We start from the raw sequence: 17,102 nt of genomic DNA, 5'->3' as shown, positions 1-17,102 counted from the left end.
TGATCTTTTCAGAAATTCTCTATTTTTGAAGTTTTTAATTAGGAGCAGTGGTGTTTGCTGAAACTGTGGCTGTCCCAGTGTTCTGTAGAGCTGTTTAATGGGGAAAGTTAGGCTAATGAAAGACATGAATCATTTTTGCCATTGAGGAAATGGATGCATTAGAGTTTTATTATCTAATAGTTGCTTTGTAGTTTCAGAAGCTATGATATGTAACAGCTTACTAAAAGGAAGGAGAATGGAGGCAGTTTGGGTGTGGGGGGAATACAAGGACAAACCCCCCACACCTTAGTAAGGTGAACACTAAGGAGCAGACTTTCTTCTGTGTATTTAAACTCCCCTTGGAATCAGAGGAGGTGAACTGCTTTCCAGAACAGGCAGTGCGATACTCTCCAGCTCTAATACAACAATAACCCAAAACCAAAATGAAAAAACTCTTAGTATCATTCAAATGTGTCTGTGGGCTTTTTATGACAGAGGAGAGTTGTGCATTGAAACCACTTAAAAGAAAAAAAAAATAAAGAATTCCTTTGTGTAATGGTCAGATGAAAAAGCAGACGGTCAAGCCCACTGATTTTATTCAGCTGTTACTCATAGCATGCTAACAGCATGGCAGGTGTTGTCATTTGGTGAGGTCACTTGGTTTGACTGGAGTTGAGAAGAAACTCAGAACAATCTGGAGGAATGGCTGCATGACAGTCCATGGACTGTTTAGGTCTGAGCCAGGTGGAACCTCTGTCCCAAATTCTGCAGTGGCTCCAGAGGATCTCTACAGTGGGATTTACCAGAGAAGGATGGGGATACTGGATTAATACTTTGCAGCAAGTTCGCTTCAGTGGCAGAATGCAGTTTTTCAATCTTCAGCAGCACTCCCACGCTCTATCAACATGTAGACCTGAATTTAGTGTTGCAATGCAAGTACGTGCTCCGCACGCGTGCATCAGGGAGGCAGGAGACCACTGCCTGCGCAAAGAAAAGTTTTCCTAGTCCAGGACCAGCTTCTGCAGATGCTGCAAATTGCATCTGCTTAAAATCAGATAAAGCATGCCAGGAGATGACAAAGCTTTCAAAAGTTCTGACTCTTGGGATTTTATTGCAAATCTCTTACCCCTTTGTACCTTTGACAACTGAGGCAAAACAAAAGTAGACTATGTTTTGCTGTTCAAAGAAAGCAAAATTTTTGGTCATCGTGCTTAAAGAGAAAAACTGCAAGTGTGTACTGCAGAGGTATCCCAATATGTAAATACCCTTGGGTAAATGAAAGGCACGTGCCTCTTCTAAGCTTTGAACACTATTTAAAGCAGTCTCATGAGTTTTGGAACCATCACCATAATTTTTGGTGTGCTTGCATGTGGCGAATGCCTTATCCTTGTGGCTGTGTTTTGGCTTTACAAAGTGCTTTCATGTGTCACGAAGATGTTCTCCCCCTACCTGTGGAAAAACAGGCATCCTTCAGGCATCTTGAATGTACAGCCTCTTGGCACTGAGGCAAGGAGAATCACTCTTGGAGATCCTGGCTTGGATTTCTATCTCCATTCCTGTGTCTATGCTGGAGTATTGTCTTCAAGTAGTGTTGCTTCGAAATGCTGTTGTCTGTCAGTTCTCTTAGCTAATTCTAGAGTACAGCTACAGTGCTGTCAAAATGTAAACACTCAAGGTAGGAGTCTTGTACAGCTAATTATTAGTGTACTTAGTATCTCAGTTTATTTTGGCAAGGGTGTGATTTTTGTCACCGCTGTGACGATAGTTTTAGTGCAACTGAACAATGCTGGTCAGTGCCTTTTGCTGGAGAGCAGCATGCTGGTGGCATGTAGTGCACTCAAAATGTCAGGTAGGTTGTGTCCCTACTGTCCCCAGAGGCAGAGGAGCTATTGCCTTGTCATGTGCAATCATCTGCTTATGCAGTCACCTTGTTCATGCTTTGGTTTGAAGGGTACCTGGGAAAGAGGGCTGCTAAGGATGAGCTGTTGTCCCCAGGCTGGTCTTGTGCTGTCTGCTTCTTGGGTACCACCTGGGTGTGATCAGAGAGCACCAGAGCGGGTGTTATTTGGATGATGATAGCCTGCTGATGGGCACTGCCTTTCTTGAGGCTCCTTTTTGTTCACAGCCTGTGGTGCCAAGCTAGGGACAGGAATGATTCTATTCTTAATGAAAGGTAAAGGCAGGGTGGTGGTGGCTGCTGTTCTGCTCAGTCTTGGGGGGGCCCCAAGGCTCTGTGAATTGTGCTGGTGATTTACATCCCTCCCTTGGTGGATAGGCATGTATTCCATGGTTTAACAGGAGATCATGGCTTGGTGTCTGTGTGTGAAGGCTAAGGACTGGTCACAGTCACAGAATCTTAGTTGGAGGACTGCGGTGTTCAAGAGCTGTTATTACAAAGATCTGCAGTATTTTCTAGTGACTTTTGCTTCGTCTTCTATATTTGTGTGTGCTAACCTACTTCAGATGAGAGTGTGCATATGACGAATCTTTTGTTAATTTTAAATTGGCTACTTTTATGATTTTATTTATCCTTAAAAAAAAAGATGTTAGAGAAGGAAAATACACCCCACCCCCCCTACCCCCCACACCTCCTAAATAATCTGATTAAGCAGAAACATATATTTTGGTCTGATACTTACATTCATGTGTGTTGCAAACCCCCCCCCACATCCTGCATAATAAGTCCCAGGAATTGGAGCAAGGTGTCATGAGTTTCCCCACCACCACCATCTGGTGCTGAGATGGAAAGAGCTCTTTCTATTCCTATTTACCCTGTACCTTTGGATGCAAGGCTTGATCCCCCAATTCCTGCATTTAAAATGTACAAAGTATGTATGAGGCCTCTGGCTTCTGTGGGAAGGAAAAGGGGCTATGTTTCTCTTCCAGTGTGTTTCTTCAGAATTACTCCATAATTTCCCAGGGCATGGTGTGGAGAGGATCAGACGCCCCAGCCTTTGACCTGGGGTTGCAGATGTTGCTCACATGTTAGGGACCCCTTGGCTTCATTTTTCAGTGTGTGCATTCTGATTTGATCTGGTCAAGCTTTTCTGTCGATGCAAACAGTGGGAAACCCTTTTTCCTCTCCTGATTTGCCATAACTTTTCCTTCTCTGACTTTTTGCTGGTAGTGCAATCATGTTTAATGTCTCCATTCTGAAGAGTATGGATGGTGATTTTTTTGTTGTTTGTTTGGTTGTTTTTTTCTTTTTTCATTCTTTCCAACTGCCACTCCATCTGCCTTTCATCTCAGTACTGTAAGCTACTTTACTTTCACACTACGAAGTTTCTCTCCTTCAAGTCTGTCCTAACACCTTTTCTGTGCCTTCCACCGAATTAAAACTGCTCCAGCCAAAGTTTATCATCTCTAATCTTCACCAGGTCCACCTCAAAGTCAAGCAGTGTCTGCCTGTGTAATAACTTTTTGATGGAGGTCTTTCCACCATCCACAGTCTTATGTCTTGTCCTGGCTCTCAGCATTGCAGATCTGCATTTCTGTAATGCTGTTTTCTCACATCCGTGTGAGCACAGCATAACTACTGAAAATGCAGTGGTTGCACTTGTGCTCCTAGCTCTTCACATGGCACATCACCACCTCCTTTTCATCATGCTTAGAGAGCTTCTCTTAATATGCATTCATATCTGGAGGGTTTGATTCCCACCACAGCAGGTCATGAATGCCAGTCTCCAGCAGGCTCTTGCTAGGCTTTTAAACCAGCTCCTTTGTACATTTTGTACATTTGTACATTCTCCCATGCTGCTTGAAGCTCCCTGCTCCTCTCTTTCAGACCTGCCTTGAAACCCTGGAGTTCCATAAGCTCCTACAAGCAGAGGGTGGTGTTTCATGTCTGGGCAGCAGCAGGACTGTTGACTGTGATACTGGGCACGTTGTGTTGATACTGGGTGGCCACCCCTCTTTGGAGCTACATGGTCAGATGTGTCTGCCAGCAAGCTGGAAAGCCCTTATAGCTGTGTGTATCCTTAGTGGTGCTTGGCATCTGTGAAGAAATATTGAACTTGTCCTTAATGGTATCACAGTCACTGTAGAGAATAACCTTTATGTTTTCATACTTCCCTAGAAGAGCTCAAGCGAGGTTTCGTGGTGTCATTTGGCAAGTTAAGCCTCAAGTCAGCAATCTGAACTTAAGCATCTGCTTAAGTCTGAACTTGTACTAAGCCACTGGGCTTTGACAATGTGTTTAAAGTTAAATCCATGCTTAATTACTTTGCTTAATAAGACTGGGATTAAGTTATGCTGAGCCAGCATCAGTGGTTTGGCAATTTGGCTGTCTTGCTCTCTGAGCAGAGTAAAGGGCTGTGGAGGGGAAATCTAACTCTGAAACACTGGAGGAATTTTCTTCTGTTATTACAGCAGCTGTGCCAGCAGCTCTGCTGCAGTACGAATCACATGGCAAGCCCAGATCATCTCTGTGCTTACTGAACACCATGCCCTCCTGGTGGCTTGTCAATTCCAGTAAGAGGAACAAAGTCTTGGTCTGTTTCCTGGAGGCACCCAGCTGCTTCTCCAGCAGTTTGCAGAGGCTGCAGTTTCTCCATGCAGAGCACACACAACAGGAGAGACTGGGAAAGGAGCAGTCGAGGAAAGGTGCTTTGAAATCGTTGGTGGATGAGGCTGGTTTTGGGGAGCTGTGTTTGAGGGGGTCTAGGAGGGAGGCAGTGGTGTCTGAATCGACTTCTGTGTGAGTTGAAGTCTCGAGGATGCTTTGGCTTTTACGAGTTGTGGCAACTGCCCCTGTGCCACCTGATAGTGTTTGGGTTGCAAGCATTCCAGATGCAGGTCTAGGCAGGTTGAAGTAAGCTTTGTTTCAAAGCCCTTCCATTCTCTACTGTACAGGGATTTTCCATAGCAGAGTTAGTCCCAGCTCTTCTTTTAGGGGGGTGTGCTGCAGTGGGGGCTGGATCACAAACTGTAGATCTAACAGTCTTTTTCCCCACCAGCTCTGGGGCACAAGGGGATGTCATAGCATAGGATGCTTGTCCTCAAGGCTTGTCATTCTGTTCAGGCAAAAAAACCCCAAAACTATGGCTGTGTATCAGCACTGGTAACAATAACTTGTGCAGTAATTTCTTTCAGCAAAACAGATTTTATAAATACTCCTTTGTCCACTAATTTTAGCAAAACAAGGTATGTATTCTTCAATGGAGTAGGGTCAGGCTTTATGTGGATTTCTGTTTGTTCTGGAAGGCACATGTGACATGGCAGCGCTGCACTTGTAGCTGGAGCGTGGAACCTCCCCTTCACATGGGAATCCAGAGTATTTTGGAAGATGAGGGGTTTCAGTAGCTGGCAGGAGAGGAAACTGGTTTGGTCCTCAGCCTTTTGTCAGGAACTGATTTGGTCTTTTTGGGTTACATCTCTGGGGAGCTGAGCTGTGAAACCATGGTACCTGCATATGCCATGGCATATGGGTCCAATTTTGAACAACTGTGGGCAGGAGAGATGAATTTAAATTGGGAAGGATACTGTGGTGACCAGGGCATTGAGGAGCATATCCTTCCAAGAGAGAATTGTTAGAGCTTAGCTTGCATGGGCTAGCCAAGATGGGAACGTGGCTGCTGCTCCAAATACATCTTGGGAGAATGAATGGGGAAATGTAGGAAAGAGTTGTTTAAACTGCAACAGCATGTTGGCACACAGACAAATGGGTATGAACAGGCCATGAATAAATTAAGGCTGGAAATTAGCAGAAGGCTGAAATTAATGGCCAAAAAGTCTCTCCCAGTCTTAGTATTTAAATAAGAATTATTTCCCAAGGTTTAAAGATGTCTAATAAAGAAGTTTGCCAAGATTTTGAGAAAAATTACTCCTATTTGGCATGGAAAATTGAGACAGTAAGGCGGGGGGGTGGGGGGGGGAATGTTAGTTTGCCAGAGATTGCACAGAACAAGCCGTAATGTTTGATGGAATGGTCTCTTCCTTTGCTGGTGACTGCATAGCAGGTCTTGTTCTGAACCTAGCCTGGTGTTTAAGGTCGGTGCATGTGCTTCCAATAACTTGGTAACTTTCTATGTGTGCTTTCTGCCTGCTTTTCAGTTCCTCTGCCCTCCCGTGCTTATTTGCTCCAGCCCTACTCACAGAAAGGCTTCCTTTTTCCTGAAAGAGTTGCTGCTGCGCGTAACTTATTGAGAAATGAGCTGGGTATGAGCTCCTGGTACTCTTGTGGTTAGCATAGAAGAGAGATCCTTCATTTTGACTGTTGTTTCAGCACTCTTTCCCTTGCACTGTCTTCCCCATCCAGTCAGGCAGGCAGCTGCATATCTGGTCTTGGTTAAATGTGATAAAATAATATTCCAAAGTGGCAGATGGTTCTGCCAAACTTTTATCCTTCCAATGCTTGCATTCCCCTTTTTTATTAGTGGTTTTTAAAGTTTGCAATTATTTCTTCTGCACATTTCGGAATTGATTGGCTTTTGCTCAGCTGCCTGCATGGGAATTCACCTGTGAAAGTGAATTTGCAGCTTGCTGTTTGCTGAACAACTGGTGGCAGGAATTTTTCCACACAGACCTCCTGTTGGATGATCACAATGATGAATAATGAAAATGCCTGCAAAAAAAGTCAGTGTCTCTTTGTGGCAAATGTGAGAATGGGGGCATGGAGAGGGGAAAGTGGAGTGCTTAACTGATTGGTTAAATTATTCACCAAGTGGACCAGCTCTACTTAGTGAGACTGAAAATCTTTCTTTCTTGCAGTAAGGTGAAGTGGGACTCCCTGGTGGCCTATAATTTGGGCTGGCCCTTGGCAGAATGGCAGATTTCATTGCATAAAGCTAGAATCTGTAACATTATGCCTAGCTAATACCCAGGGTATGGCTCAGTGATGATAGAGCTGTAAGTGAGAGCATCCCAGGCACTTTGGGTGGCACAGTGAATTTATTCAAAAGCTGGAGGCATGTGTTCTAGTCACAAGTCAAGCTGTGTCTGCTACACAAAGATCTTTCTGTTATTACTTTGAAAACATACTGGTTCTTCCTAGACTTCCTTTGCAAGTATTCTTGATAAAATGGACTTTCCCTTTACTGCATTTTGTTGGGCTGGATAAGGGGTAGCAGAGCAAGGAAGTGAGAAAGGTCTCTCTTCTTTTGTAGAAGCAAGGAAGCAGAAGCTGATTTGCTTCTGTTCTGGTTACCTTAAGAGCCTAAGGCCTTAAGGTCTCTTAAGCCTGAGCAGGATTCGGGTCTAGGGTGGTACATGTTTCCTGCTGTTTCTGGCAATTTTAGAGCTTTTCCTTGTCTCAAAGGTGTCCAGTCTATTTTGTCTGATGTAAGAAGAGCTCCCATAACTGTTTTGATTCTCATTTAAGTTTCAGTTGCATTTTGTAGGGGGAGGAAGAGAGGGGCAAGCACCAGCATGGCAGTTCATGGGTCAGTATGACCCCACCAAAATAATTCCACCAAATCCACTGCTAGGTGAGTCATAGATGTGGTAGTGATCTCTTCATCCAGACTGAGACAGAAATTGTAGCTTCAGCCAATCCCGCAACATTTCCAGTTTTATTCCTTCCTGGTTTAGGCATTTTGTGCTTGCATTATGACTGGGAAGTGGCTGTTTATGGCACTAAAGCAGTAGTTCTTGAGTAATTGCTTGCTGAAATAATATACAGCTATCTCTCTTCCTGCAGAGGCTTAGTCTTCTGAGGAACGTTTTGGTGAGTGCTAAGACATACCTTTATTATTAATGGGGTAGTTGGAGATGCTGTGCACTTCACTAAAAATAGGTTCCTACTGGGAACTGGTTTTTCATATGATTCATAGAAACACAACTGTGCACATCCATTCCAGCTAATGGGCATCATATACCTGAATGTCTAAGGACAATACTGACATCGCGTGCTGCTGTGCCTGTGTAAGATAAGCGTGAAACAGGGCTGGAACACATGTTCTCGGTCGGAGTGCTTTGTGACAGAAAAGTGATTGCATTAGTTTGCAGTGTTATATATATTCAGCATCTTGAAGTAAGATGGCATAGTTGTTATAGTGCAGTTGACAGTGCAGTTGTTATGACCCTTTTATATGCCTAAATCCTGGGAGTTTTAGTCCTTCCCTACACAAAGCTTGCCATGTGGAGTTTGCAGCCCTAAGATTGTGTGGGTGCAGACTGGGGTTTTGCTCCACAATGACAGAAATAACCTGTTGTGTGATATACTACAGGGGTGAGAATTTGTATCAGCTTGGGTGCAAGTGGGATGCTTTGCGGTGCTCCACTAGAGGAAATTCTTCAGTGCTGATGGCATGGACGGCAGGCAGGTTGTGGCATTTCACGACATGGACTGAAGTTAATGAGGAGACTCAAATCCAACTTTATTACAACCAAGCCCTTTTTATCCCCCTGTTCAATACTTTTCCAACCTGTACAAGCATGCCGCGTTCAATCTCACTGGCCCCTGTAAAAATCCCCAGGTAAATAATCCCATCACAATGCTGCAGACCCTCTCACAAACCCCACATTGTCAGCTGAGACTCCCGCCACAACCACATCCAGGCCCATCCACCCAAGAATTGTTTTTCGACCTTCCCTGTCCTTCAACGCCCCAACTCATCCCAGCTCATCTCCCCAGGGCTTGTGAAGCACCAAGGCCTCAGAGCTCATTCCCAAAATGTTTTTCATGCAAATCTTATTGCCTTCACTCCCCACATCTCCCCCTTCTTTGTTTTGTGTATCCACTATCAACACCTGCTTAAGGGCTCGATTAATAAGAAACTGTATAAGCTAATAAAAACTGCCAAACACTCTTAATACATTTTTTTCACTCGTGCTGCCAGCCTAGCAAATAAATAGTTAAAGAACAGTTAACATTCTGTGCTAACAATTGGTTTTGAACTGTATAATGGAAATACAGATACATATCCATTTTTACAGATCTTAACAAATCAATTTCTTGTGGCTGTAAAAAGCTACTGGTTGTTATACCACCCAGCCATCCCACGTGTCCACAGGATTCGAGGCTGCCATTGCTTGGGCTGCTGAGGGAATGACAGCCACCGTCCAGTTGTCCAACAGCAGTGTGAAAGGACTTGTAGGTGTGGCAACCAGCAGGCACAGGGTGTCTTGTCCTGTCACATTGGCTAATGTTGCCCAGATATTCTCTTTTGACTGGGTGGGAAACCACGGTAGGGTCAGTCCTCTTGTGATGAAGAGACAGAAGACAAGACGGAATGAACCCATCGTGCAGGGACCCAATGAGGTCCTTTATCTATGGAAACACAAGCATACCCTTGTCCCCAGGTTATTAAAGGGAGCGGGCCTTCACATTTATGAGTTTCAAGATTATGTACTTTAACATGGGCTTTCCCCTGTTCAAAATTGTTGCAGGTGCTCTTTAGGCTTTGTTTGTGGTGTCTCTACAAACTGCCCCAATACTTGAATAGATTGAGAGGGCTTTTGTTTTTTTTTTCTTCTCTCTACGGCTCCGATGTCCATCCTGGCTGTTGCACCGGTGGAGCACTGGGAGCCACATTGGAGGGCAGCTTCTTTTGAACATGGTTATCAAACAACTAAAGGGGCCTCACTGCCTTTTTACACCCCCCCCTTGTTAAAAACTTTTACGCGAACCCGGCAACAAAAAATACACAGAACACGGTCTGCCCTCAACACACACACACACACACACGGGATCCCACAAGCACACTCTGCACAATTACAATATTTGAAACACAAAATCCAGACAGACAGTCATTACCCCTGCTACACGGCCCCACATACAGAGCATGGCACAGGGACCCTGTGAAGACGATCAAGCTAGGAAGGTCTCCAAGGGTCGATAGAAACATGGACATATTTGTATTTGCCAACTTCTGGTACGTGAGTATCACTCATGTATTTCATCACGTCTGCATCCCCCGTCTATGTTGCTTCTCCCTTTATGGCTGCCCATTTATCATAAGGGTCTGGGGGATATAAATCAGGCTCCTTCTCTGGATCCATAGGCCCTGGGTCAAAAGGACCATCCAGGTCAGCATCAGAATTGTCAGGCGGCAGAACCACAGGAGCAACAACAGCAGACTGATTTTTTGATCTCACGGCAGGGTCTGGCAAAGAGGGCGGTGGTGAGGGAGCCGAAGGTACCGCTTCTGCCCCCTGTGCTTGTGAGCCGGCATGAACTTTCACAGTTTCAGAAATAGTTTGCCAAGGGCTCAATAAAGTGGCAGCAACTTTATCATTTTTTGTAGCACAGTCCCACAGATTAACACCAATTTTGTCCCAAATCTCTGGGGTATAAATATTAGCAGTATTAATAGGTGGATCGGCTTTTGATGCCCAGAGAAGGATATGTTTCAGTTCTTCCTCGTCAACTTTTTTCCCATACTGCTTAAAAATTATAGCATAAACTTCTAGACATTTCTCTGCTCTTTTGTTAAGGCAGTCCCCATAATTCTCAGCCGCTTACCCCTGTCCTGTGAGAGGCAACACGTGCGGTTTGAATTCGCTTTCTTTCAGCTTACACCCTTGCTTCCTTTCAGCATGTAGTTCTGCTGAGCCACACCACAGGATTGACGACTAGCCGCTTTTCAAGCCCCACATGGTGTGCACCATTTGTGGCGTTTCACGACATGGACTCACGTTGATGAGGAGACTCAAATATAACTTTATTACAACCAAGCCCTTTTTATCTCCTTGTTCGGTACTTTCCCAACCTGTACAAGCAGGTAAACTCATTGGGGGGTGGGGTGATGGGGTGTTCTGTGCCACCTTTGGACTTCTAGCTGAGGAAGATTGGTTCTACATGTGAGAAAGCGCTTACCCAATTCTCAGTACTCAGTGAGGCTGCTAACACAAAGAGCAGGTGGAAAATGACTGAACTGAGCATTTTTCTGGGTGAATGGGAAAGAATAACACATCTGATGAAGTTTTCTAATTTTCTGTCAGTTCTTGCTTCTTTCTAGGGTGGGATGGAGTGGAAAAAAAAAGAGAAATTAGGTAAGAAGAAAACTTTAAACATTTTGAGAACATTTCTTCTGAGGGGAAAAAAAAATACCAGACTGGTGAAGTGTCTGGAATGTCACTGAAGTGACACTTTTCACATGCATTGAAAGAAGAACCTTGGAGGAAGGAACAAAAGACATTTTTCAGCTCAAACAGTTGAGCTGTTGTTGGTGTGCTGAGCCATATGTGCCCTGTCAAGATGATTCATCCAGCACAAGGCCTGCCTTCTGTCACCCTTCTTGGGTGGACCCTTTAGCAATGGGCGTGGATTTATCTGTGCTTGTGTGCCGCAAAGTTTGATGCTTGCAGGGTGCGTTGGACTGACTTCAGTTTGTAGTTAAGTGCACGACTGTTGTCTGACCTAGTGTCTTCATGGAGGTATGGGTGCAGGAATGTGCCTTGTAAACGCCATCTGTGCTCCAGTGCAGACCTCACTGGTTGTTTGGAGGGTTAACTTAAAAGGCTGAGGTTGTACTTCACCTGTAGATGCGCTGAGGCAGGCAAAAGCAGTGAAGAAGCTGCTTAGCTGTGTTTTCCAGTGCATCTTGTTTGTTTACACACATTCAGTGTTGGAAAGGAGATTAATTAGATCAAATTAGGGCAACTCTATTTCTAGCTAGGGTCTGTGCACATCTGCTTTGAAGTGTATTCAGAGCAACTGTTTTGAGCATCCTTGTGAAGACAGGTATACTTGGCTCTGAGCTTAGAGAAGTCAGCTAGAAGAAAAGATGTGTCTATGTGGGCAGACTCTAGAGAACTTGCTTAAACTTAGGTATTTGCAGTGTGCATGGATGCAGCAGTAGCTTTTTTGAGAGCCAAAGTTTCTAAGGCTGGAAATACTACTCTGGTGAGCATCTACATGTGATTTAGCCATAGTGAAATTTTGTGTGAGTAACTTTTAGAGGCACTTTGAAAATGTGTCCCTTAATTATCATTTATGTAAAACATCTATACAGTGTAGTGAAGTTTCATAGCACTTTGTGGACATCAGACATTCTTTACAGTCTGTACCTTTAAGGAGGCAAACAAAATGGAAGGTGCAGCTCAGATTTGCCCTGTGTAAGGGAGTGGAGTGTAGAAGAAATCTATCACTATCGCTGTGCACACTGTTGACAGATGTGGGTTTTGGTCTCTTATTTAGCTGGGATCTCAGATTTGTCATACGAATAATAGTAAGGAACAGACAGACCTCAGTTGTCTGGGTTCAGGTATGCTGTAGTTCTGAAGCTGCTCCTGGATGTGGGGCGTTTACAGCTGAGAATGTTTGTGAAGCAGTCCTAGTGATGTGTTATCTGGCTAAAGATCACCAAAGAGCAGAAGAATCCTCTGGTGGTTTAATGATGCAGCACTTCACATCCTCCCTTTGGGTAATGGATGGCGTGTGGCAGGGTAAAGCAAGTCATCTCATTTTGTTAATGTTGCCCAACTTTTTCAGTTTCCCTACTTGGGACTATGGGCAGGTACTGTAGTTTAAAGCAGTCTGAATTGCCAAATATCCTCCATGCACATAAAGAGAAGATTCACAGGTCTTTATTTGAGGGTTGTGGTCACATTCAGGTATTCAAAAGCAAGTCTCTCTGAAAGCCAGCTGCGATAACAGCACAGTTTGAACTGAGTATGTAGATACTGGGTCTTCTGCTGTATTTGTGCTTTCCTTGTTATTTCACTGGCTTGAGCTGTTCTCCTTGGTCCTGACTTTCCCTTTTCATCCTGCCAGCTTCTCTGCACTCCCTGTGTCTGTGGCATCAGAGTAGGCTCGTTGAAGGGAAGATCTGAAAGTAAATGCATTTGGTGCTTTTGATGTGTAGAGCCTTTTTTTATAGGCTATGAACAAAAATTGTGTCTATGTATTCCCCAACTGAAGAATACGTGATTGCTGTTCCCAGCTTCCCTCTGAGAGCAGGCTTTGATATCACTCATACTCCGTAGTTTATGATATTTTTGTAGCAGACTGTTAAGGTCTGGAAGGGAGTAAAAGGGATAATTTAAAAAGGAAAGAATAGCCCTTTGCATTGCGGTAAGTCTGTGAGTGAGCAGGTTCCTGCTCTTTGGAATTGCTGCTGGGTCTCTCTTTTATCACAGAATCATTTTTTAAAGTTGATGTTGTTTTGCCTAATGTAAGCACTTGCTCCTTGTCAAACACTTCCTTGTATGCCCTGTTAGAACTTTGCACCTTGTTTCTGGGTGTGCAGGTTACAAAATGTCTTGTAACTAATCTGTTGAATTTTTTTTCCTTTAACCTTGTTTCTTACAGAAAGAAATCTCATGTGAACATCATCCCTCTGTCCCTATTCACTCACCCTGGTTAGTTTTTTTTAAGACACTGAAGAATCTGACCAGTAGGCGCAATTATGTAGGGAAGTGACTGTCCATTTTGCTGTTGTAAAATTGCTTGTCTCTTGCTGCTGGTTCTTTGGATACAGCTTTTCAGTTGATGAATGAGTGTAACTCCCGTGAAGTCTTGGAGTCAGGTTCCCCCATTCTCCCCTGCCCCAAAATATGTGGAGACAGAGAAGGAAGAAAACAAAGCATTGACTAGTTCAGTGTGAATAAGCATCCTGTGAAGGTAACACATCTTTTATTTTATACTTCCTTCCAGCATATGGGTGAGATACTAGCCTGAGTGGAGAAGTGATGGCTTCATACTGTTGGTCTACTTCTTCAGGCTATACCAGAATGCCAGGAGTCTCATAGGGTGCACCTCGCTTTGTCTGGGGCTTTGGGATGAGACATGAAAAACATAAATTTTTTTTATAGGACAATTTCAGGTTTTTTGTCTGAAATTCAATGAAAAAAGATTAATTTCCAGAATGACAGCTATTGGTATAGGTCTGTAGAGCATTGCAGACAATGGTTGTGAACCCTTTGCAGTTTTAAAAAATGGAGAGAATGTAGTTGTTTTATTAAAGCTACAGAAAATATTATAAAATATTCATGATGATAATTTCCTCTTATTTGAAATAATAAATCCAAGGTTAATTTTGTGCTTGCAAAAAACTGGTGGCTGACTGTTGGCCCTCTATTTCTGTGCTGGTGTAATGTAGAGATAATACTTAATATTTTATCTAGTTTGCAAAGATGTTATTAGGCTCACAAATATGTCATGGTGCTCAGAGAACAAAAAGTAAGTTTCCCTTGCTCTTGCAGGTTAGCGAGATAGAAGCTTCTGCCATCATTTCAAACATCTTGGCTCCTTAAGAGCCTAGGGAAGGAAAACATTGCTGCACAAGAGTACCATATATACAGCATAAAAGTTTGCCTGTTAGCAAATTTAATACTCAGTGTAACTCTTAGCTTTAAAAAAGGCAATAAGGAACTGCCACCAATTTTGTTTATTTTAAAGACCAAGTTCCTAGAAATTATTTTTATCACCTGTGCCATCCGTTGCATTGCCAGTTACAACATTTCTGACCTGTGTTGAAAATTAGAATATGACATTGTGGTGACCGTACTGAACAATGAACAGTGCCCCAGGGTTTTATAAACAGGATTTAAAACAACCTTCCTATGGTTGCCTTTTATTATTCTGCTGTATGTGGTTTTGTTATTTATTTTTTTTTCCCAAAGAAATGAATGCTGGTTTTTAATACTGCCATGTAGTGACAACACAAAGCCTTTTTAGATACTGCTGCTGCACAAAGTATTGTAAAGTCTGACATCCCTTTGAAGAACTGTTCTTAGCCACTGCTGCTATTTTTATTTTTGAGTTGTTCTCTGCTAGAATATTTTTTTCTATTTTGTCCTCGTATGCCCTGAATTTTGAAACACTTTTAGATGAGCTCACAACAAATCAATTGAGCTCTTTCCTCCTTCAGTTTTCCCCCCCACACTCATATTAACTTCTACTGGACTTTGCTTGCAAAAATCTAGTTGAAAGATAGCGTGGTTTTTTTTCCCTTGGACTCAAAACACAGTCTTCAGAGAAATATCTGCCAGAAGCACTGACCTACAAAATCTATTAGACTCTCCCCACTGGTGCGAAATTTATGTAACGTTGCCAGACTGGAGGACTCTGCTCTGCTTTGGAGGTAAAATACGAAGTTCAGTCTTGCTTTCATAAGCATAAGTGCAAATAAGTGGCTGATAATGAATTAATGTATACAAACCTACGAAAGGTGGTTTGTGAAGTTCTCTCCTGTTTTTACCTTCTGGGTTTGCAGAGATTGCTTGAGGGCAGAGACACAGCAGTTTTAACATCCAAGTGCCACAGCCAGGTTCTCTGGGCTGGCTTTTGACCTCTGGGAGCATGAGAGGGAAAAGCAGGTTGAAAGTGCTAATAAAAGAACTCTGAGAATAGAGATGCTGAAATCTCTCAGTGAAACAAATGTTTCACTTATACAAATCTCATTTCTGTGCAATTTAAATGTAAACTGCATAACAAGGGCAATTGGGAGCTACATGCATGGAGCTGAGTCAAATACTCATTGTGCTGTTTCACTGTGCTGCTTGCGGTGCTTTCAGTGCCACAGAGGGTTGAATTGGAGCTACCTAGTGATCCTCTACTGATGGGAACTGGGAATTGACTCTTTCAGCTGGACAGAAAATTAGAGTTGCCTTTCTGTACTTTGTAGAGGCTGCAGAGAAGCCTAGAGAGCTTGAGAAGAAGTAGCTCCAAGGCATTTTGCAGTCACTTTAGCTTTCTCCATTTTCCTGTTCCAAGATCAGATTCTGGAGCAGACTTTGTGTTGGAGTCCTAGGGGTTCTGTGATTGATGGGTTTGCTTTGTTGGCAGAGCCAAAGGATTTAGCTCTTCATGTATGTTTAATCTTTGGGTAGAGGTGGATTTTCTCAGTTCATGCTGAGCCATGTGGATGTCAGGCAACTCCCAGTTAAAACCATGGTGGTATAGCAACTCTGAGCTGTGCTAGCCCTAATAAGCCCTGCTGTGTGTGGTGGGCTCTGACTGGGGACAGAACTTGCTGACAGAAAGAAGAGGTTGAGAAGCAGGTGTGTCAGCATTTACCAGTTTCTTGACTGAATTTTGCAAATGTGTCCCTGTTACTAACCAGGAGGAAAAAAGCTGTACATTAACTGTGATCGTGTATAATTTGACAGTTTGTAGTTCGACCGAGTAGTGTCGAGAATAGGGAAAATCATTTGCGTGGCATATCCGAGAAAGAGCTATTTCTTCCTTCCAATTCTGAACAGAGTAGTCATTTAATGTAAGGACAGTCAGGATGATTAGGGTTCTTACAAAGACAGAAATAGAAACACGTGATGAGACCACATCACTAGTTGACTTTATAGATTTTAAGAACTATTTGGTGATATTTTGATTGTTACAGATATAAGTAGCAACTTATTTACACTCTATATGTTCTTCATTAGTGTGCCCATAATGTGCAGTGTGGCTCAGAATCAGAAGCTTAGCTGTTTGCCCTTGGAAGGATCTTCCAGGGGTGGAGATGCAAAGGCATCTATGTCTGCTCAATCAGAGCATAAAAGTGCAAGAAGCAAGGGAAGTAAAATGTTGTGTGCAAAGTGGATCAGATGAGAAAGGTAGCCAGCCCATACATTCGAACTTGTACTTGCCTGGCATTGACTTGTGATATGAGCAGAGAAGAAAGTTTTGAATTTCCCTCTTCAAGCAGTTCTGGGGATTTGGACCATGGTGACAGTTCACTCAAACATTGCCCTGTTGGATGAGTGAAATTGAAGCATAACAGTGCCTATAATCTTCACTACATAAGGTTGTGAAGTGGCTAATATTATACCAGTTGCTTTTCAGTTCTTGGTCTTAGTGAACAAGGAGCTGCTCAGAGCTGGATTAATTGGGAATGAAGCCTTTAGCGCAAATCTAGACCAAGGCTGACCTCTGCCTGTCTGGACTGGTGAAAGATGACTTAATCCTTCTGTTACAGCACCTATTCTTGCAGCTGTGCATGCGCTCATTTGGGTTTTGGGGCAAAAGTTTCTAATTCCCTTTGACTTCTTCAGAAGTCATCATTTTTAGCTTTTTGAAGAGATCTGAAAGCAGCATATCTCTTCAGTGCTATCCGCCAGAGTGTTGTGGGCATTTCTGCAGTGGGCTGGCAGTGTGTTCTAGACCCATAGATGAAGCTACACATCATGAACTATCAGGAGTAGCTGACAGTATATTATACCTGCGCATTCTCTGACCTTCCATAATTGCCTCTGATTATTCCATTACAGCAGAATATTTAAAAGTAATTGTAGAGATTGAA

The 17,102-nt window shown here is 43.2% G+C and overlaps 1 protein-coding gene across 2 annotated transcripts in view; it reads left to right on the top strand.

Annotated features, from left to right (window-relative positions):
* The window catches only part of SLC35F4 (solute carrier family 35 member F4), a gene marked incomplete at both ends in the record, with an annotated part of 134,541 nt that overhangs the window by 766 nt on the left and 116,673 nt on the right, over positions 1-17,102 (top strand). The gene's annotated exons all lie outside the window — the stretch shown is intronic.

The sequence above is a fragment of the Psittacula echo genome, assembly GCF_963264785.1.
Source record: "Psittacula echo genome assembly, chromosome: 5".
Lineage (NCBI taxonomy): Eukaryota > Metazoa > Chordata > Aves > Psittaciformes > Psittacidae > Psittacula > Psittacula echo.
The sequence above is the reverse complement of the archived record's forward strand: the minus strand, read 5'-3'. Positions and strand labels throughout refer to the sequence as shown.